This window comes from Sus scrofa, chromosome 11 (genome assembly GCF_000003025.6).
Source record: "Sus scrofa isolate TJ Tabasco breed Duroc chromosome 11, Sscrofa11.1, whole genome shotgun sequence".
In the NCBI taxonomy this organism is placed as follows: Eukaryota; Metazoa; Chordata; class Mammalia; order Artiodactyla; family Suidae; genus Sus; species Sus scrofa.
In genome coordinates this window covers 55,734,349-55,757,000 of record NC_010453.5, presented here as the reverse complement: position 1 = coordinate 55,757,000, position 22,652 = coordinate 55,734,349, and the positions used below count along the sequence as shown (strand labels likewise).

Sequence of the window (22,652 nt, the reverse complement as noted above, 5' to 3'; positions counted from 1 at the left end):
CCCAATGCCTGATAACCATCATTACTTTCCATATCTATGAATCTGACTATTTTAGATACCTCATATAAGTAGAATCATACAGAAATTTTTTGTGTGTTTGACTGGCTTATTTCGCCTAACATAATGTCATGTTATAGTATGTGACAGGATTTCTTTCCATTTTAAGGCTGCATAATATTCCATTTCATGTATATACCACACTTTATGTATCTATTCATTTGTCCTTGTGTTGTTTCTACCTCTTTCTTCCACCTCAATGCTATTGTAAATAGTGCTGCTATGAACATGAGCATGCAAATATTTCATTGAGACCCTGCTTTAAATTCCATTGAATGTATACTCAGAAATAAGATTGCTTTCTATATAAACTACTTGCAACACCAAGGTTCCCAAGTGAGACAAAATCCCTGTACAGTTACGAGATTGAGCTCAGGGTCCAGAATTTTTGGTTGATGCTTTGTGTCTTCGTGAGTACAAGACTACACTTAATGAGACCTTAGTTCTGCTACCTGAAAGAAGCTTCCGTGTTCATTACTCTCCAGAAAAGCCCATTTTCACTTTCTGGAAGATCCCTTCATATACACTGGGGTCTTTTTTTGGCATTGGTAGCTTGATAGAGTGAAAACATGATTACCCTATTTCCTCCCAGCAGATTGTGGGGACTGCTTTAAATCTCAAAATTTCTTAGCTTCTTGATTAATGCAGAGTACCCAGTATAACTGTAGATGGCCAGGACCCTATGGGGCCTTCCTAGAGGAAGGGGCTTTCCCCATCCCCTCTACTTTAGTTCCTTTCTTAAGTACCTGGATAACAGTATCTGATGCACACTTCCTAGGTTCCTGAGTTATTTTACAAATGTGAAACCTCACCACCACCACCACCAGCAAATGGAAGATGCTAACTACTTGATGACCTTGAGCAAGCACATGGCCCCCAGGCCTCCTTGTAGCCTAAATACTGGTAAGGTTAAAGCCTGTTGTGCCACCGTCAGCCAATCAGAGAACTGTGCATGAGCTGACCACATGCCCTGAGTCACCTTCTCCCCACCACTGGCTTTTAAAAATGCTTTACAATTTTGTTTTGGGAGTTCTGGATTTTGGGGGCAGGGACATGAAGCACCCATCTCCTTACAAGGCCTGCAATAAACCTTTCTCTTCTACCATCTCTGACATTATGGTTTTATTGACCTCACTGTGTGTCAAGCACATGAACTTGTGCCTAATTTAACTTCCTTTTATTTTTATTCCTTATTGACAGACAGCACTGAGGCAATAAGCCCTCTCATAATTATTTTCATAATCTACTTCTTATAATTATATACATCTTTGCTTTCCTATCCCTATGTCTCCCTTCAAGATTTAGTCTCGGGTATTGTGAGCCAACAATGCTAGAGTGGGAGAAATGATTAGTTTCTTTTCCCAAAAATATTTTGCCCAATAAAAAAAAAAAAATTTACTGCAAACCACACTATTAGTCTTTTAATCTAAGACATCTTCGTTTAGACAGAGTTTTGAACAGTAAGTGGGATATATGATTGATTTCATAATTAGTATAATGATGAATTTTAAGTGCTTTTTGTAGTCCAAGGCTTTCTTTTTTTTAAGTATATATTTTAGAAATTACATGTGAGAAGTAGCTGTTTCTTCAGACTATCAAGATTTGTACTCCTTATCTCTTTTTATACCTTTTATCAAAACTGAAAATTAATATCTGATCTTTTTTTAAAGTCAATAGTGAGTCACACATACTTCTAATATTTTGTTTTCCAGCTTTTTATCTAAGAATTGTAAGGTCATTACATCCATGGTCTGTAGTCAAAAGTAGCCATTTTACCAGTGTTTCTTTTAATCATTCTTTTGCCTGAATCACCATTTTTCCATACTTCAATAACAGTTTCTCATATTTTTTGCTCACTGTAGGACTTTTAAAATGTGTCTCACATTGTAGTTACTTGTAAAAGCAATATCTCCTTCTGTGACTGCCTATCAAGATGGGGTCAACTATGTTGGAGGTAATAGCAATCTGCCTACAATTTTCAGTAGCTTAGTGAAACAAAAGTTTATTACTTGCTCACACTACTTTTCTAACATGGGTGGTTAGCTCAATACTAGCTTCACTAGAAAGCACAGATTAGCTCTATTTCATTTTTGACTCTGCATCCAAGGTCACTATAGTGGTAGAAAGAAACAATATAAATATAAATAAGTGCTGTGGCTTATAATATTTCTGCCCAGAAATGTCTGCCATCAAATAAATGACCGCTGCACTAGCCAATTCAAGTCACAGGTCCATTCTTAACTTCAAGTGGACAGAAAAACACAATCTTATCATATGATTCTATAGAGACAGCCCAGAAATCTTTGGTGAATAGTGCTAATATCTAACACATTGACTGTATACAAACAACCCAAAGTAAGGCAGTCTATACATAAAGAAGGAAGGGAAGTTTGGAACTTGTCCAGCACCATTTTTAAATAATACATATTCCCTTTCATTACAAATGCTTGAATAGAGCTTTTTCAAAATTTAATTTTGTTATATTATTTTGAGTATTTTGTAAAAGGTTGAAGATAGAAGAGTTGCAAATCCATAGGAGTTTCATTTTTGTTCATAGATCCTAAAGCTCAGAACATATGTCCTCTGAAACAAAAAATAATTTTATTTTGAAATGTAGGGTTAATCCTGAATAATTGTGTAGTTTTTATAGTAAAATTGTGACTTATCTGGAATAATAGTAATCAAGCTTTTTTAAAAAATAATTGATATATTCAAATTTTCATTTGCATAGTTTTTTTCATTTTGAAATGCATCTCACCAATATACTTTTTTAAGAAATTTTTAACTTTAAAAAAAAAGTTTAAAAATGTCTTCAAAAGTCTATAAGGCAAACTATTTGGATGACAGATAAGTAAAGATTCTTTTTATTCTTTTAAATTTTCTCAAGTGGTCACCACCTCATAAAACCCTCCAGGTAGATTTGATATGCTCTGTTTCTGGCCCTGCTGAATGAATCAATTTAAATTTCTTATTTCAAGGCTCAAAATGGCATTGAACATGCCAAGATTTATTTTCTAAACAGTGATCCTACTTGTGTTTTTGTTTTTTGTTATTTTAGTTTCCTTCTCTATTAATTCAGATGCAGCGGGTGCCAGGCTTACAGGCATTTGAATTGCAATAACACCCAATGGCAGGCTAGAGGGCCCTGGCCTGGAGCCAAAGAAGCTGAGCTGCCCTGGGTTTCCTTGTGCTTTCACTGCTCCTTCAATGGACCTTTGGTATTAGCTGAAAAAGGTGCAATAAATCGGGCTGTTTCTTCAGCTGAAACACTGTGATTGAATTAAAGAGCATTTTAATATTTTACAGGAACCTCAGAACATCTGTTAAAATCTCGCTGGATGTGCTGTGGTCTAATGGACTGGAAAAGCATTTTGTGACTGTCCACTGTAGTAATTTTCTCAGCTGCCTTTCTTATTCTTAATGTTTTAGCAATTGCATTCTGTGTCACTGAGTGGTCAGAGCAATTTCCGCTCACAAGTCAAAGCTAGGCAGTTACCCTCTTTTTCTTTTTTTAAATTTTTCTTTACCAAATTGTGGCAGATATCTTAATCTTAAAACCTTAGACCCAGCAAACTCAAAGGTGTTTGACTATAGTTCAAGAAAATATAAATTCTAAACAAAAATTCTTACCCAGTACATGAAAAATTCATTTAAGAAACCAAGTAACACATATCTAAGAAGTAGAATTTTTTTTTCAGAATTGAGGTATGCAGAAAATAAATTAAAGCAGTTTTGATATTCTCTCTTTCTTATATGCACACATAACTGAAAATGAATAACTTTTCATTGTTTCACTTTTTCAAAATAAAATGTGAAAAAGATTTGTTCATCTATTCATCAGTTTAATGACTAATATATCTCTTGCTATATTTCAGAAATGATGCTAGATTCTGTATCTAAAAAAAGTTTATAATTTCCTAGATGAGAGAAACTGGAAAATAGATAGTTTAAATCTGATATGCATAAATAGAGCACATAAGAAAGTTTGGTTGGGAGTTCCCAGGTGGTGCAGTTGATTAAGCATTGTTAGTGTTGTGGCTCAAGTCACTGCTATGGCTGAGTTTGATCCCTGGCCCTGGAACTTTAACATGCTGTGGGTGTGGCCACAAAAAAAAAAAAAAAGTTGGATCAAAGTTATATTTACAACAAATGATTTTGCTTTGTAAGTCTTTCAATCTCAATTCTAATTTCTTACAAAGAAGGCATTGTTCAAATTTTATTTCATCCTTTCGCCTAGTACCTAGCATCTTATATTACAAATACTTTTCTTCTCAGTCTTGTTAATTGATAATTTCCTATTACCTACAGCATAATGCATGATGCTAACACTATTCTTATTTTTTTCTATATACCCGTAATCACTCTACAATGCTAAATGTGTTATTATGTCTTAGAGCAGTAATAACTCCAGTGAACGTGTCATTATCCAGCAATGTACAGTTCTCTTCCAATTTTTTTTTGTAGGAGAGGATCATTGTGAAATTAGGGGCAGCCTAGTTTGATTTGACTAATGAAACATGGGTGGAAGTGCACATCATATCTTCTTAGTGCAATTTTTCTGAGTAGGATATTTGAAGTTGCAAGTCCTCTGATCAACAATCCTTATGATACTGCTGGCCTTATTTTCTGAATAGTATTTATTACCATTTAGAAAACAGTGTGTTTCATGTAATTATTGTATGCTTTCTCATGCTCTGAAAGGTACGCATTTGAACATAAGATAGAAAAGGCAAAGTATTTCTTCAACTATTATACTGATTTTTTTTTTCCCCTTTACATGTAAACTAATGCTTGGCATATAGAAAATACTGTATAAATTAGCAATTGTCACTGAGGGAGGGTATGTGATAGGCAGGCGTATATAGTTGTTTCTAAAACACTGGGCATACACATATGTACATGTATGTGTGTGCATGTGTATAATATCTACAGAAAATACAAATATGTATATATACTAATATGTATGCATATTATTTGTACATTACATATAGTATACATTAAATGCATAAACCATATTTATGTAAAAAATATTACACATTCATATATGTATATAGAGAATACTGGATATATATACACATACACTATTTTCTTGTATGCTTAAGTTTTCACTTTATTACTCTTTAAATTGTTCATTTATACATATATATGACTATAAATAAATATATACATATCATATATGGTATAGTTCATTAAAATAATTTAAAAAGTAAGTATAGTGAGAGAAAGAATTTAGGAGACTTAGATGAGAAGGGATTCATATTATGCCAAGTAAAATATTTCAGTTAAAGAGTCCAGGGACTATGTATTTCTGATTATAACAATGTATTGGTGTGGCAAAGGATAATAAAGTTAAAGTGGAAGGGAACAAAAATTGCTGCAGTGGATGAGTTTACAGAATTGTGAAGCCAGGTTTAATAGGCCACCCAAATATCTTGACATTATGAAGGATGATGGCAGCTTAGTCAATTGGAATAAGGGTGTCATTCAGGGGCCCAAACTAATTTGGAGGAGTAACCATGAGTGTAGTAGAATCATCAGATAAGTGTTATTATAAGGATGTTGAAATTTTTGTGTGTTTTCAATAATAACGTTGAAAACAATACATGTTTTCAGCTTCTTGTCATTCCCCCTACCTCTATTTTTCAAAGAAGTCAATTTACAGACAGAAATCTCTTCTTGGTTTCTAAAGTTGTGTAAATACAAATCAGAGTAATGCTGAAACTCTAGTTCTCCTTTCCTTCTTCACCAGCCAGGCATGAAGAATTCACAAACTCCTAAGGCAATCCATGTATTTTTCTGAATACTCTAATGGTGAAAGAAAGCATTTTTATTAAGTCTCTTTTTCTATAATCATGATCCACACGTCATAGACAATTTTTTCCTTTGTGATGAAAGAGATTAAATCTATACCTTTCACATTTTGACTTGCTGAAAACAATGAAACATGACTGACCAAAAGTTCATAATTTTCTTTTTCATTTGTCCTAATCAGGGGTAGCCTTTGGGCAATGGATCTACTCCATGGTTGAGTTTTCTGAACCTGATTTATAAATATGTCATCACTTGCTATCCTATTTGGGAGGAGTGAAATCTCGATTTTGCTATTCTTTTCCAGAAGCCCATCTGTTTTCCATATTCATTCTTATACATAGTAGACTAATTATTTCTTCTGAGAAAGCAAAAGTTATTGTCACCAAATAATGTCACATATATTTAAAAATAAGCATTGTTTTACATGACGTTTTCCATCTCATTTCTTCAAAATATTCCACTTTGGGGCAGAACTTTTGATCTTCACTACCTTTGACACATTCCTCTTGATAGACAAAACATTTCTTTCTCTCAGAAGGAACTGACTGAAACTGAACCATGATCTACCTTTTTCTACACATTGAGTAAAAAATGAAAACTGCATGCATTTTTGTGAGTTCCAACACAGTGATTGAACTTCTGTCAGCGAGAAGGCCTATTTTTCACATGTGAAGTTAAGCCAAGTAATATCTATTAAAATTTTAGTTGTTTTATTTACCGAAGTATAAATTTACTTTTCCCACTGTTCCAATCAAATTACATTCAATCTATTATTCCAGATGCTCATGTTCTTTTAGGAGCATAAACATACTGTCCATTGCCTTGCTCCATGAATTTCATGAACTTGTACAACTTTAATCCAGTGATTTGTAATAAATACTGAATGGAACACACATTTGTTTTAATGAATAAATAATTCTGAAAAGACAAAGGAAATCCCAAATTTAACTGAAAATGAAACGAAGATGTTAACGAAAATTAAAAATAGTTTTGAACCAGGTAAACCATAAAGAGATATAGGTGGAGTTCTTTTGTCACATAGTGATTAAGGATCTGGCCTTGTCACTGTAGCAGCTCTAATTGCTGCCATGGTGTGGGTTCAATCCCTGGCCCTAAGACTTCCACATGCCACGTGTGAGGAAGAAAACAAAACAAAACAGATACAGGACTTTTTTTAAACTTCTACAAAGTGGAGATCGTAAAAATATTCTGTAAGAGTCAATCTAGCTGAGTTGAGGTATGATTTAGCATCAGCTTATAAAGCAAAAGTTTTGAGTTCTATCTTGATTGACTCGAAATTGACATATTTAATGTAGTAAGACAGATAGCAAATAGGAACTGACTAGTGGCTCCAATTGTTGACTAAAAAACTTCAGAAATTTAAGAAACAATTTTCAACTAATAAAATTCAAATCCAAATAATAGGAAACATTAAAAAACACTTAGGAATCAGGTAGTAGTTGTGTCACAGTTATTGACAGAAATGGAGGTTATGGCTGGAGAGGACTAGGGGATCAGATTGTAGGAGTATTCTGAGGAAGAAAAGTCTAGAATTTTCTTTTTTTTTTTTTTTTTTTTTTTTTTTTTTGTCTTTTTGCTATTTCTTTGGGCCGCTTCCGCGGCATATGGAGGTTCCCAGGCTAGGGGTCCAATCGGAGTGCAGCCACCGGCCTACGCCAGAGCCGCAGCAACACAGGATCCGAGCCGCGTCTGCAACCTACACCACAGCTCACGGCAACGCCAGACCGTTAACCCACTGAGCAAGGGCAGGGACCAAACCCGCAACCTCATGGTTCCTAGTCGGATTCGTTAACCACTGCGCCACCATGGGAACTCCTAGAATTTTCTTTATGTTGTGACTCTCGGAACCTGAAGCTAGAGGTATACAGGGATTATGAGGTCAAATTTTAAAACCTGTCCCAGGTTGTAATCACAAACCTCACACTTTTCAAGCCAGTAGGAATGTCCATGCTGCCACAACCCTCCAAAGTAAAATAAGGGATAAGTAAGAAATGATTTAATTATTATGCACCACTGGCCCAGACCTTGTAATCCCAGAATCTTGCCAGATCCATTTATATCAAAAAGGCAGCAACCAGTAGAACAAACAGGCAGTGTAATATTTAGAGGATGCTGAATATTATTGCTAGATTGGGGAGCCAAGATCTTGAGGGTGGCTTACCTGCAGACCTCTGAATTCTCTTTCACGTAACCCTGGAATAGGGAATAATTAAAAGGAATGCTGCACTTAAAAACAAATTCTGTAACAGAGATTTGGAGATAACTTGAGGCAGGATTCACATGGAATGATGAGACTCATGTTGCAATCCTTCCTCCATTTGTGTGAGGAACACATTTTATGGGAAAACTTAGATTTATAGCTATAGTAGGGTGTCACTAGCTTACATATGGAAAATATCAAGCAAACATCAAGCAAATCAGATGTTTTATGGAAAAAAACAGAATACAGCTGAGGAGGGCATGAAAATGAAAAACATGGAATTAACAAAATGACACACACCACTGAAATAAAAATTACAAACCTGATTAGCAGGAATGTATAATAATATTTTAAAATCCAAAAAGATGTTTAAAAATTGGAGGTGAGAAAGGACAACAGTATAGAAGTACCAAATTGATTATTGACCATAGAAATGACAATCCAGTGAATAAGGTAAATATAAAAATGTAAATCAAATTGGATATTTCAAGAAACCCAGTAAGATATGTAGGTTCAAATCACAGAAGGCGAACTCCAAAAGGCCGGAAGAAATGGTCCAAATCACTGCAATACAGAATACAAATTAAATCAGTGATGACATATACAATTTAAATCCATCCAAATATCATAGACCTAGATTATTAAATCATTGTTTTGGATATAGGCAATTCAGAAAGATAGCATTTTTGGAAAGATAACAAGCTCTTGGAAAGTTAGTACCATGGAACAATCATTCTGGAAGGCAATTTTGCAATATTAAATTAATTTTTTTGATCCAATGAGCCAAATTTAGTCCAAATATGAATGATATGAGTATGGAGGTGCCGCATATCATTTGTGTTAGCCAAGTGTAACCTAATGACCATCAATAAGGAATAATCAGCATCTAGTAAGATATCATGTACTTCCATATAAAAACATAGAAACATGTTTAAATTTCATAGCACAATTTCAGTTATGCAAAAGTTAAACTACAAGGCGAAAATATAATTATGTATTTTGTATCACATAATGCATATTTAAGGACTTTTGTCAAAAAATCAGAGTAAGTTTATATAGCAGTGCTGGAGGGATAGAAGAAAAATGAGTAGAAATCAGTATTAAATGAAAAAATTAAAATCATGAAGGTTTACCATGAATCTATATATGTGATATACTATGAATTTAAGATAAAGTAAGATTAATTAAAATCTGTACATCTGAAGTCTAAAATTTTAGTTAAAAATGTATTTTATATAATTTTTTTAAAGAAATCACTTTCTTTGAGAAGAAGGTATATTAGCATACAACATTCAGAATATGAAATCATGCATTATTTAAGTTGTTTATGTCTTTGTTCTCAAGAATAATGACAGTTGACTTGGATATTGTAAAACAAGTAATATTGTGAAGTAATTCAGTTGCAAAGGAGGTAACAAGGTTAAATCGAATACATGAATGGTACATATGAATGAATGTAATTGTAAATAACATTGATACATTATCCAATTCATTTTTAAGTATTTGCAAAAAGAATAGAAATGCAAAAAGTAGGAATTGCTATTCTAATTTTAAAAAACATAAAGTCATGTTTTTCAAATTAAGAATGAGTAAAATAATTTTTATCATTCAGTGAGGTTTTAGAAAATTTCAAGAGTCTATAAAATCTTTTTTTAGAGAGAGTATCAATTTTTAGAGACAAGGCTGAGTTCATTAATGATATTATATGCAAAAATATTTCTTTTCCAATTTTGATAAGATTCTAGACTCCAAAACATTATAGATATTGTGTTTGAATTGTTGAAGTATGTATTTGAAAAATAAATAGGTCCCTAATATTATCTTGACTTTTTATTCCTGTCATACTGCAATAAAAGACCCACAATCAAGAAATAAAATCAATTTTAGTGCAACTGACAAGGGCTTAATCTCCAAAATATATGAACAACGTACACAAATCAACAGCAAAAAAGCCAACAACCTAATTGAAAGATGGGCAAAGGACCTGAATAGACATTAATCCAAGGAAGATATCCAGATGGCCAAGAAGCACATGAAAAAATGCCCAGCATCCCTGATTATTAGAGAAATGCAAATCAAAACTACCGTGAGATACCACCTCATACCAGTCAGAATGGCCATGATTAATAAGTCAACAAAGAACAAATGCTGGAGCGTCTGTGGAGAAAAGGGAACCCTCCTGCACTGTTGGTGGGAATGTAAGCTGGTACAACCACTGTGGAGAACAGTATGGAGGTACCTTAGAAAACTATACATAGAACTACCATATGACCCAGCAATCCCACTCGCGGGCATATATCCGGAAAAAACTTTCCTTAAAAAAGACACATGCACCCTCATGTTCATTGCAGCACTATTCACAAAAGCCAAGACATGGAAACAACCCAAATGTCCCTCAACAGATGATTGGATTAGGAAGATGTGGTATATGTACACAATGGAATACTACTCAGCCATAAAAACAATGACATAATGCCATCTGCAGTGACCTGGATGGACCTAGAGACTCTTATCCTGAGTGAAGTAAGCCAGAAAGAGAAAGACCAATACCATATATCACTTATATCTGGAATCTAATATATGGCACAAATGAACCTTTCCACAGAAAAGAAAATCATGGACTTGGAGAATAGGTTTGTGGTTGTCAAGGGGGAGGGGGAGGGAGTGGGGTGGTTGGGGAGCTTGGGGTTAATCAATGCAGACTATTTCCTTTGGAATGAATTAGCAATGAGATCCTGCTGTGTAGCACTGGGAACTATGTCTAGTCGCTTATGATGGAGCATGATAATGTGAGAAAAAAGAATGTATATGTGTATGTGTAACTGGGTCACCATGCTGTATAGTAGAAAATTGACAGAACAATGTAAACCAGCTATAATGAAAAAAAAATCACTATAAAAAAAAAGAATAAAATCAGTTTTAGAAACACAGAAATGAGAGAGTAATGATGAAGTAGAACACAAAAATATTAAAACAAATATTTTGATATGTAAATGATGAGCTTGATAAAAATATATAAAAATATTCAAACTGGAATTCTGGAGAAAAATATATTATCTAAAATAAAAATACAATAGATGAAATGAATAACAGACTAGACACTGTAGAAGGAAAATAGTCAGTAAACTTGAAAATAAAGCCCAGATAAAAGACTGAAAACAGAAAGAAAATGTGCTTCAGTGATTTACAGGACAATAGCATATAGTAAACTGAAGCAAGATTAGGAGCAAAAAATTAAAAGGAAGAAATAATGGCTAAATAATTTTCAAAAGTAATAAAAATCTATTTAGTCCATAGATAAAATAATTTTGGCATAGATAAATCTCAGATTCACTATGCAAAATGTAAAGAATTAAATTTTATATAGTAAAAAATTTACATTAAATTCTATAAATCCTATAAATATTGTGACAATTAGCAGATCAGTGGATGCCCCAGGCAGGAGGATGGCAAGAGGAAATTATCAAGGGGCATGAAAGAACTTCCTAGAGTTATGAAAATCTATAGTATGATTTTATGGTGAATACACACCTACATATATTTGTCAAGCTTAAAGGCATTGGTAAATTTCAGCGAATGCAATTTATACCTCAATAAAGCTAACTTTAAAGAAATGACTTGGATTTGTGGAATATAGGAAATATAAATCAGAAGATTCCCAGGTATGTATATTTTATCTACACTGGGATATCACTCATGGAATTTTGACACAGAGTGTTCTAAAATTATCTAGTGTACAGTTAAATCAATCTGACTATAATACCTCCTACTAAAACTTTTTTTATTTTATTTTATTTATTTATTTTTTTTTAGGGCAGCACCTTCGGCATATGGAAGTTCCCAGGCTAGGGGTTGAATTAGAGCTATAGCCACTGACCTGCCCTACAGCCACATCAAAGCCAGATCCTAACCATATCCGCAACCTATACCACACCTTGCAGCAATGCCAGATCCTTAACCCACGAAGTGAGGCCAGGGATAGAACTCATACCCTCATAGATACTAGTTGGGTTCTTAACCCACTGAGCCACAATGAGAACTCCTCTAAATCTATTTTAATATTTCTGTATTTTCTGGACTGCCCTCAATTTACCATTTAAAAAGATGTTTCTGGATTAGGTAACTTCATATGCCTATGTGGAAAGTATTGACAATGCATCACAGAAATTAGTGCTCAATGGCTGTAAATTGAATTATCACAGCTAGAATATCCCCATTCCTGACTGATTGTGCTGGTTATATAACCAGTTAGTGTTGTCATCAAGAGAAATTCTTATGGGACAGATAGAGAGTGGAATTGAAAGAGTGGCCATTTAGTAAACCAGATATGTTGTCATTTAACTCCAGGCTCACCTCTTTGGCCCAGGCTGGGTCTGTAACTGTTCCATCTTTTTGAACATTCTTGGTCTCTATCTCTGGGGCTAGGTGTTTGTGTTTAGCTTTGTGACAAAGAGCCCTGGCTTCTTTAGGACACCCACATTACTGAGATCAGGAGTATAAAAATCTGTGGATTTCAGCTTCTCCTGATGGATTTCAGCTTCTTTTTGCTTTGCCCCAATTTATATCCATTTCTTTTTTTTCTATTGTGGACTATACTGCCAATACTTCACCTACTTGCAGACTTTGATCTCTGATACCAGACACAAAGGCAACATTAGGGCAAAAACTGATTAACCAGTGTCCACAGTTGGATAAAATGCAATTCCTTTAAAATTTATATGTGTAATGATTTGATACATCATGTAATTATTTATATGTATAATTACTTACATTCATGCTATTTTGCATGTTAAAAAATACCATGTTTGCTAATAGATCCCGTTATTTCATGTATGCACATAATAAAATAATAAATGTTTTTCATTTATAGAAATTTTATAAGTAAACTGATTTATCATTCACATAAACCAAGAATAGTTGTATATTTAATAAAACAAATAGGAAAGAGAAAATAGAAGATATTAATATAAAATCAAATAACATTATTAGGTTATTTTTAAAAATAATTCAAGATATATTTATTTACCAAATGTAATTTATTTGGAAATTTTTAAAAATTTGTCTATCAGCATTTAAGAAAAGTCCTTAATTTTACAGGCTGCTGGTCCATGTAGTAATTAAGACAAGTCTAGGTAAATGTTATTCTGATGTTAAGTCTTTTGAATTTTCTGCCTTAATATAAAATATTAAAATTTAGATGGGATATTATATATGTGAGTACATATATAAATATACCAAGTGAATCTTAAATGACTTAATATTGTATGAACAGGGAGTTTGGGATTGGTAGATGCAAACTAGTATATTTAGATTGGATAAGCAACGAGGTCCTACTCTATAGCACAGGGAACTATATACAGTCTCTTGGGATAGAACATGATGGAAGATAATATGGGAAAAAGAATGTATGTATATGTATGACTGGGTCACTATGCTGTACAGCAGAATCTGACATACTATGAATCAACTATACTGTGATTAATATAAAGTAAATGATATGGACATAAATGTACAGGGACATATATCAACAATTAAAATGCACATAAAGATATATAGAATTTTTTATTTTTTATTTTTTTATTCTTTTTGCATTTTAGGGCTGAATGTGTAGCATATGAAAGTTCCCAGGCTAGGAGTCAAATGAGAGCTGCAGCTGCTTGCCTATGCCACAGCCACAGCAATTCCAGATATGAGCTATGTCTGCAACCTACATCATAGCTTGGGACAACGCCAGATCCTTAACCCACTGAGTGAGTCCAGGGATCAAACCTGCATCCTCATGGATACTAGTTGGGTTCATAACCCACTGAGTTACAACAGTAACTCCTGAAAAATTTTATGTTAGAGTCGGAAGGGTTTATCATGTGTCTAGCTCATTATATGTGCCCCAGAAGAAACAAAATAAATTAATCAGATTTCAGTTTTATCCTTAGTGCAGAGTCTTGGTATGTGGATATTTATTCAATTCTTCATCATCATCATCATAATCATGTTTATTAATTGAGTGATTGAATTCATAAGACTGCTAATAATATATAAAATCTGAAAATTACATTTTAGTTAATCATATAATTTGCTCTTAAATGAAAGTCAGTTATCTAATATAAAATTAATTACAAAATATTAATCATTTTTATGCATTCTGTTTTTAATTGACAAGTAGTTAAGCATATTGTAGGTTTACATTAGAAAATAAAAATATATAGGCTTAGACTTTTTTCCTAAGGTCAATTTCTTAAAAAATAAATGCAACTTTAAAAATATGAAAAGACGAGTTCCTATTGTGGCTCAGCGGTAACAAGGTATCCATGTATCCATGAGGATGCAGGTTCGCTCCCTGGTCTCACTCAGTGGATTAAGGGTCCAGCTTTGTCATGAGCTATGGTGTAGGTCACAGACGCCACTCAGATCTGTCATTGCTGTAGCTGTGGTGTAGGCCAGCAGCTACAGCTCTGATTTGACCCCTAACCTGGGAACTTCCATATGCCGCAGGTGTGACCCTAAAAAGACAATCAATCAATCAATAAAAATTTAAAAAAACAGAAAATATGAAAAGAAAGCAGTTAAAAGGAGTTCCCCTCGTGGCTCAGTGGTTAACTAATCTGACTAGGAACCATGAGGTTGTGGGTTTGATCCCTGGCCTTGCTCAGTGGGTTAAGGATCTGGCATTGCTGTGAGCTGTGGTGTAGGTTGCACACAAGGCTTGGATCCCACATTGCTGTGGCTCTGGCGTAGGCCAGCGGCTATGGCTCTGATTTGACCCCTAGCCTGGGAAACTCCATATGCCATAGGAGCGGCCCAAGAAATGGCAAATAGAAAATATATATATGTATATATATACACATATATGTATAGAGAGTGAGAGAGAAAGCAGTTAAAAAATCAGGTGTAATGTAATACAAATTTATCAGAGTTCTGAGTGCTTTTCTTTATTTTATAAGATTTTTATTTTTTCTATTATAGTTGATTACAATGTTCTGTCAATTTCTGCTACACAGCACAGTGACCCAGTCATACACACACGCACACACACACACACACACACACACACACAAATATACATATATACGCATTCTTTTTCTCACATTATCCTCAAGCAGTATATTCCATTACAGGTAACTAGATATGGTTAGCTGCGCTGTACAGCAGAATCTCTTTGCTTATCCACTCCAAATGCAATAGTTTGCATCTGCTAACCCCAAACTCACAGTCCATCCCACTCCCTCCCCAGCTCCTCTTTGGCAACCAACCACAAGTCTGTTCTCCAAGTCCATCAATTTGTTTCTATTCTGTAGATAGGTTCATTTGTGCTGTATATTAGATTCCAGATATAAGTGAGTGCTTTTCTATGGAGGCACTTCCAAAGCTTTTATTAGTCTTCATTAAACAGTATTGAGGATTTTATTGGAACAGAAAAAGAAAGACTGTCTCTTTTAGAATCACCAATTGCCATTCAACAGTCTTTTTCTTCACTATGTCTTCTGCAGTATTGTACTCATAGAACATTAAAATATCACAATATTTCTTGTCTACTGACAAGATGACAGTTCTGAGGATAGTTGTATAGCCACTTAGAAACTAATTAGCATTACTACAGAAATTGTACATGATAATTAACAATTAAACTTAAACTTTCAGAACCTAAGCTAGTCCTCCCTAGAGGAAACTCTATATAGATTATTGCTAAAGGAAGGACTTAATGGAATTTTCTTTATACATATCTTACATAATTACGATCCTTCACTGCAGTCATTACTGTTTAAATATTCTATGTGAACCTGTAACTTTGCATACACATTTCTATATAATTAGGTATTAAATAATAATGTTTGCACTTTACCAACAGCATTATATTGCAACTGTTTTTCGCATTTCCAAACTAGGTGCTCTTATAATATTTGATCACACTTATTTTGACTAAACTTTTTCTCTTTTTTTTTTTTTTTTTGCTATTGTTAGCGCTGTACCCACAGCACATGGAAGTTCCAAGGCTAGAGGTCAAATTGGAGCTGTAGCCGCCGACCTATGCCACAGCCACGGCAATGTGGGATCCGAGCCACGTCTGTGACCTACACCACAGCTCACAGCAATGCCAGATCCTTAACCCACTGAGGAAGGCCAGGGATCAAATCCGCATCCTCATGGATCTTGATCGGGCTTGTTAACCACTGAGCCATGAAGGGAACTCCCTTGACTAAACATTTTTGATAAACAAGAGGACATAGGATAAAGAGCTGAACTACTTATTCATAACCATATCCCAGTGGATGTTTGAGGACATCTGGGATGAGTCTTCTCAAATCATAACTTCTATTACATTCAAAGCCTTAATGTAAAAGTTATCACATTCAAAGAACAACTTTAATCTATTGGGAGGACATTTACATTGCATATTTTATAATAGAGGTTATGATTTTGAGAAGTGCAGAAGTCCTCAAAAATCCCCTGGGATATGGTTATTAATAAACAAGTTTTATGCTTTTTTTTTCACTTTTTAAGTGTAACTTGGAGTATTCAGCATGTTAGTTACCCGAGAATACATTTTTTGAGATTTGGAATTTATGTATAATCATTGTTTTTAGTGAATTCCCTAAATGTAAGCTAGGAAACCTAGGAGACTCTCTATTAAGTCAGCTAAACATTATGTGATATATATGCCCAAGTGATTTTTGACATCAGAAGTCTAACTTTGTAAACTGTATCATCCAAATCCATGCCAGTAATTTTTTTATTAAAGTATAGTTGATTTACAGTGTTGTGTCTTTCTGCTACGTAGCATAGCAGTTATTCTTGAAACATAAATTTTAAAGAGAAAGATGTACTATTGAAGTTAAACTTTAAAATGTATACTAGTATTTATTAATATTTATATTATGCAGTATTACTAATTAGAATAAATAGTAATAAGCTTCATGAAAATTAAAATCTTATTTGAATATTGGCTGTACAGAAATGTTTAGACAGGCCAGATTTTTTTCTTTCTTTTTTTTCTTACTTTTTTATTATACTTTTTATTTTTCAGATCATGTGAGATACACAGGCAGTTGTAAAAAAAAAATACAGAGAACTCTCATAAATGCTCTACCCAGTTTTGCTCAGTAATTACATTTAAAAATATTAACACAACATTACAGTGAGGATATGGGCATTGATATAGTCAAGGTAAAGATCATTTCAATACTGCAGATATCTCTCATGTTGTGGCTGGAATAAACCCATTTGAATAACTGAATGGGAATTTCATTTTATTTTACTTTATTTTATTTTATCTTATTTTCATTTTTTGTTTTTGACTGAGAAGTTTTGTTGTTGTTTTTGTTTTGTTTTGTTTTGTTTTTGCTGTGTGCAGCAGCTTGATATGGGATCTCAGTTCCCAGACCAGGGATTGAACCTGGGCCACAGTGGTGAAAGTACCAAATCCTAACCACTAAACTACCAGGGAACTCCTCCAAATAGGGATTTTAGAATTAAAAAAATAGTGACTAAAAATAAAATAGCAATAAATGGGCTCAATAATGCAATGGTGAGGACAGAGAAAAGAATCAGTGTACTTGAAGCTAAAACAATAGAAAAAAGCTCTGAACAGTATAGAGAAAATATACTGAAAAAAATATTTATATGAGCAGGGCCCTGGGACCTGTTGGACTATAACCAACAATCTAGTATCAGTGTTTTTGGAGTCCTGAAAAGAGAGGAGAAAGAGAGTAGTGCTTAAAAAGCTCTAGAAGTAATAATGGCTGAATTCTCTCCCCAACTTTAGCAGAAGCCATAAACCTACAGATACAAATAATTGAACAAATCCCACATAAGATTAACTTAAAAAAATCCACACACACCCATACCTATCATAAGGAAACTTCTGAAAACTGAAGATGAATTAAAAAAAATCTTAAAAGCATACAGACAGAAATGAAACTTTATCAATGAAGGGGAAACTATTTGAGTATCTCATCAGACACCAAATATTTTTCTCTGCTGGAAAAAAAGGATACTCTACCAATATTTTAAACCAGTTGAAAATACTCTTCAGGAATGAAGAGAAACTTAATACATTCACAGAATTGGGAAAACTAAGAATTTGTCAGCAATAGACATACCCAAAAATTGTGGGGAAAAAAAATCTATGAAAATAAAGGAAATGATAAAAAAGAAAGTTTGGAGCATCAGTAAAGAAGAACAATGTATAAAGTAAAAATGTGACTAAATATAGTCCATTTTCTTTTTCCAAATAAGTTTTCTGTTATGTTTGATGGTTGAAACCAAAATTGAAGCATTGTCAGGTGTGGGTTTAAATATATGAAGAAAAATTAAAGACAATTGTAAATATAAGAAGTTAAAGAGAAATAAAGTGAGTTAAGTCTTCTACATGTTTCTCAAACTAGTAAAGTTTGATCACCAATAGACTGGGATAAGTTATTCGTGTATAATATATTCTCAAAATTAACTACTAAACGCTATAAAGCAATGTGTGCAAAATACCTATAAATATATTAAAATGGAATTTTAAAAAATGTTAACATAACCCACACTAATGTGGGTTATGTTAGATATGAAAACCAGAGAGAATACAAAATAAAAAATAACATGATAAATTTACCCATAGTCTATCAATAATTATTCCAAATATTCATGATTTAAACATGCTATTGAAAGGGATTGGAAAAGTGAATTTAAAAAAAAATGATCCAAATATATATTATCTACAAAAAATGTACTTTGAATATAAAAATATAATAGGTTGAAAGTAAAAAGCTGGAAAAATATATAGAAACATTAATTTAAAAATCACCACTATTTAAATGTTATAAATATCTGTTAGTACAACTGAATGAAGACTTAGTTGGTACTTCTGGTGACCATGTGGTATCACATGAGGCTACCTCTGACTTTATCCTTGCTCCTATGGACAGTTGTATACAATTTACTGTTCGGATTCAACTAATGCTATTCCAATACACGTGTCACAGATCTTCCTAATTTCTGTTTCAGGACCTTCATTGAAACCACAGGAATACTGGTAGCTATATATGCTTGTTGGAACTAAAAGGCAGTTGACATCAGTGGAGGCGGGGAAACATCCAACCAATGAGGTAAATTAATGCTTTCGCTGCTGTCCTTCAGGCATACTATTTGGAGTGACAGAAGTCCTGGCACAAGTGATCTGCCATTAATATAGCAGAAGCTTAAAAAAAAAAAACCTTTGAATTGTTTTTCTCTTCACCTACCTCCTTCTTCCTGCATCCTCAGTCCTGTTTACTAGGATCATGACCCATACAAAAGTACCAGCATCCAATTCTGGCCTCTTTTCTGCTTTCAGAGAAATATACTATAAAAGGTTACTTTCTTCTTAGCCATAGTTAGCCAACTATGCTTTCTTACATTTTATATTCTTATATATATATTTCTTATTTATTTAGCTATTTAAAACTTCTTAAAATTTAATCATAAATATTTAATCATAAAATATTGTTTGTTGGTCATTAACTATTATTGGTGTTTTGCTATAATAGATATAAATTTATGTAACTTGATAGCATGTCAAAATATTAAATATAAGGGAACTTTTGTTTCCATACTGCAGTAAGAGCTGAATTGAAAGCAGAATTTGATGGTACGCCAAAAATTAAAAATAAAAAAACAAAGGAGTGCCCGTTGTGGAGCAGCAAAATCGAATCCAGCTAATATCCATGAGAATGTGTGTTCAATCCCTGGCCTTGCTCAGTGGGTCAGGGATCCTGCATTGCTGTGGCTGTGGCATAGGCCAGAAGCTGTGGTTCTGATTTGACCCCTAGCCTGGTAGCTTCCAGAGGAGGCTGTGGGGTGGGTGTGGCCGTAAAAAGCAAAACTAAATAACTAACTAACTAAATAAATAAATAAATTGACCCTAAGCCAACTTCAATCTCTTCTTAGTCTATGGAAACCCTATGGTGTATCTCTGACTTAAAATTTAACAACATAGTCAAAAAATGTTAATTTAAACTTATTGCAAAGGTGATATTCATTCTTTTACAACTGTTATTGTCATGTATTATACAAACAATATTAATTGCTTTGAATAAACATTTGCATTTTCTATTTAGATTGAAGAAAGATTGTTTCAGCTTTAAATTGTAATACATGCCAAGCAATGTAGCATATACCGTATCACATATTTTTAATTTGATCTTATAATGGAAATTTTTAAAAAATGCTAGAGTGATGAATAACAATGCTAAAATCCCATTTTTGTCTTCTTGCTGATTTGAAATCATACCAGTGAAAAATACTGAACCAATAACTTAGGCTAAGGAGTTGTATAGTCTCAATTTATCTCTCCTTTTATATCCCTAAGGTTACAAGATAATGGATGTATTGGTTTAGGGTAAATGTGCTTTTTATTGCTATTGCAGGATAGTAAGCATTTTCGTTTCAATGATTTTCTGTCATTATGTGAGAATAGTAGTGTCTGTGACTCATAAAACAGTATAGATAAAAGTTTTTCTTGATACATTAAGTAACTTAACAAACCCAATGTTCAGTTTCTTCACATTCGGAGAATAGAGTTTAGTGATAGCTATAGAACAAAGATCTTCAACAAATGTGATTTGACTCATGAAGAAATAACATAGAAATATCTTTCTCTTTGCATTTATTTTAAGATTTTCAGTCTATTCTATACTTACTAGGTCGTTTTTGGAATGAAATAGAAAAGAAAGGAAGGTGAGCTAGCAGAGATCTATGACCACAAGAAGCAGCTAGCAGCTCTAGTTATGGGAAAACAAAAGAGCAGAGTTTGTATTCAAAGAATTCAAGAACATTTTTACAAATATACCTGAGTTCTGTTACTGCCAAGAGGCAGTGGCTTGGGATTGGATGGAATCTTAGAAAAGGGAGCAGTCATAGTGGTGACAGAATCACTGTGAAAGTCACTACTAAAAACATAGACACACAGTAACAGCTACCTTGCTGCTGGTGCTAGAAACACCACTTGGGGTCTGCACAGTGGTGAAGCTGGGACAAGGTTTACAAGTACTGAGACAAAGAAAGAGGCCTCACCACAAAGAAAGAGGCCTCACAATGCCGAACCTGAAGCTGCTTGGGAGGCTGCCCGCTGTACTTGCCTTCTAGTGTTGAATGGGTAATTCTAAGAAAGAAGCAGGAATAGCTGGACTACTCCCCTCCTATGCTGTCCAATCTTCTAGGCCTTCTTATTAATAGAATCTTACTGGAGTCCTATTGGCCATCAAATTCCACTACACTTTTTTATTTGCTATCTAGGAAAGAATGCCTTAGCAGTCCTTGACTAGATTTTTATCTGTCTCATCTATATGTTGATAACTTCCTCCTTAGGCTTCTTTTTTTGATGCCTAGAATCAGCTGAAATAATAATAATTCTTAGAAAATGTTTTGCCTTCAACTCCTCCTCAGAGCACGAGGTGAGCCATGGGGAACTTAAAAATAAAACTACAGAGGAGGAAGTTTCTTTGAATCATATGTCTGCTGGATATTCAGACCTAGTCAATATTTATTAGCTTCTGATACCCAATATATAATAGTCTTCATGCAACTGATTCCTTTAAAAAAATTTCATATAATTATATTGTATTCTAAAATAGAATGTTTCAATAAAAAATTCCATTTATAAATAAAGTAAATGCTAATGTTAAAACAAGACAAATAGCTCAGTGAGAGTTTGACCATGTTAGTAACATGAACATGATTTTTTCTTTTCAGTTTTCAGTGCAATAAGTGAATGCTACTTTTCCTATAAGACTGATTATATTATTGAAAGAATAGTGGGATATTTATAATTTAATTAATTTATTTGGCCATTTCCAGATAGCACTTAGTATTTACCTCATGTGTTAATTATTATAGTTGTTAAAATTTTAATATACCTTGATTATTATTTATTATATCTTTTATCATGCACACAGATTATTAAGTTAGAAGTTAGAATGCTTTAATTTTGAAACTGAACACAATTAGGCCTTTTTTTAAGTTTTATTGGAGTTTAGTGAATTTACAAGGTTGTGATAATTTCTGTTGAACAACAAAGTGATACATACAGTCATACATACACACATATTCATTCTCTCTCAGATTCTTTTCCCACATAGATTATCACATAATACTGGGTAGAGTTCTCTGTATTATACAGCTTGTCCCCATTGGCCAGTCATTCCATATACTTCAGTGTGCATATGCCAATTCCAAAGCCCAGTCCATCCTTCCTACCTCCCCACCTGTCCCCTTTGGTTACCATAACTTTTTCAAAGTCTGTGAGTCTGTTTCGGTGCTGCAAATAAGTTCATTTGCACACACACCCCCTTTTTTTAGATTCCACATATAGGTTATTGCATATGATGTTTGTCTTTCACTGCCTGACTAACTTCATTTAGTATGATAGTTTCTAGGTCCATCCATGTTGCTGCAAATAGCATCATTTCATTCTTTTTATGGCTGAATAATATTCCATTGTATATATGTACCACATCTTCTTTATCCATTCCTCTGTTGATGGACATTTAGTTTGCTGGCCTTTTTAAAATTTGTGATCCAGTGCATTGGAGTAAGTCTTTCA

The 22,652-nt window shown here is 33.6% G+C and overlaps 1 long non-coding RNA gene across 1 annotated transcript in view; it reads right to left on the bottom strand.

The window, feature by feature from the left end:
• The window catches only part of LOC110255838, a 41,486-nt gene continuing 26,507 nt past the window's right edge, over positions 7,674-22,652 (bottom strand). The window contains exon 3 of the long non-coding RNA XR_002336717.1: positions 7,674-8,653. This is a non-coding gene — a long non-coding RNA (uncharacterized LOC110255838). The remainder of the gene's footprint in view (positions 8,654-22,652) is intronic.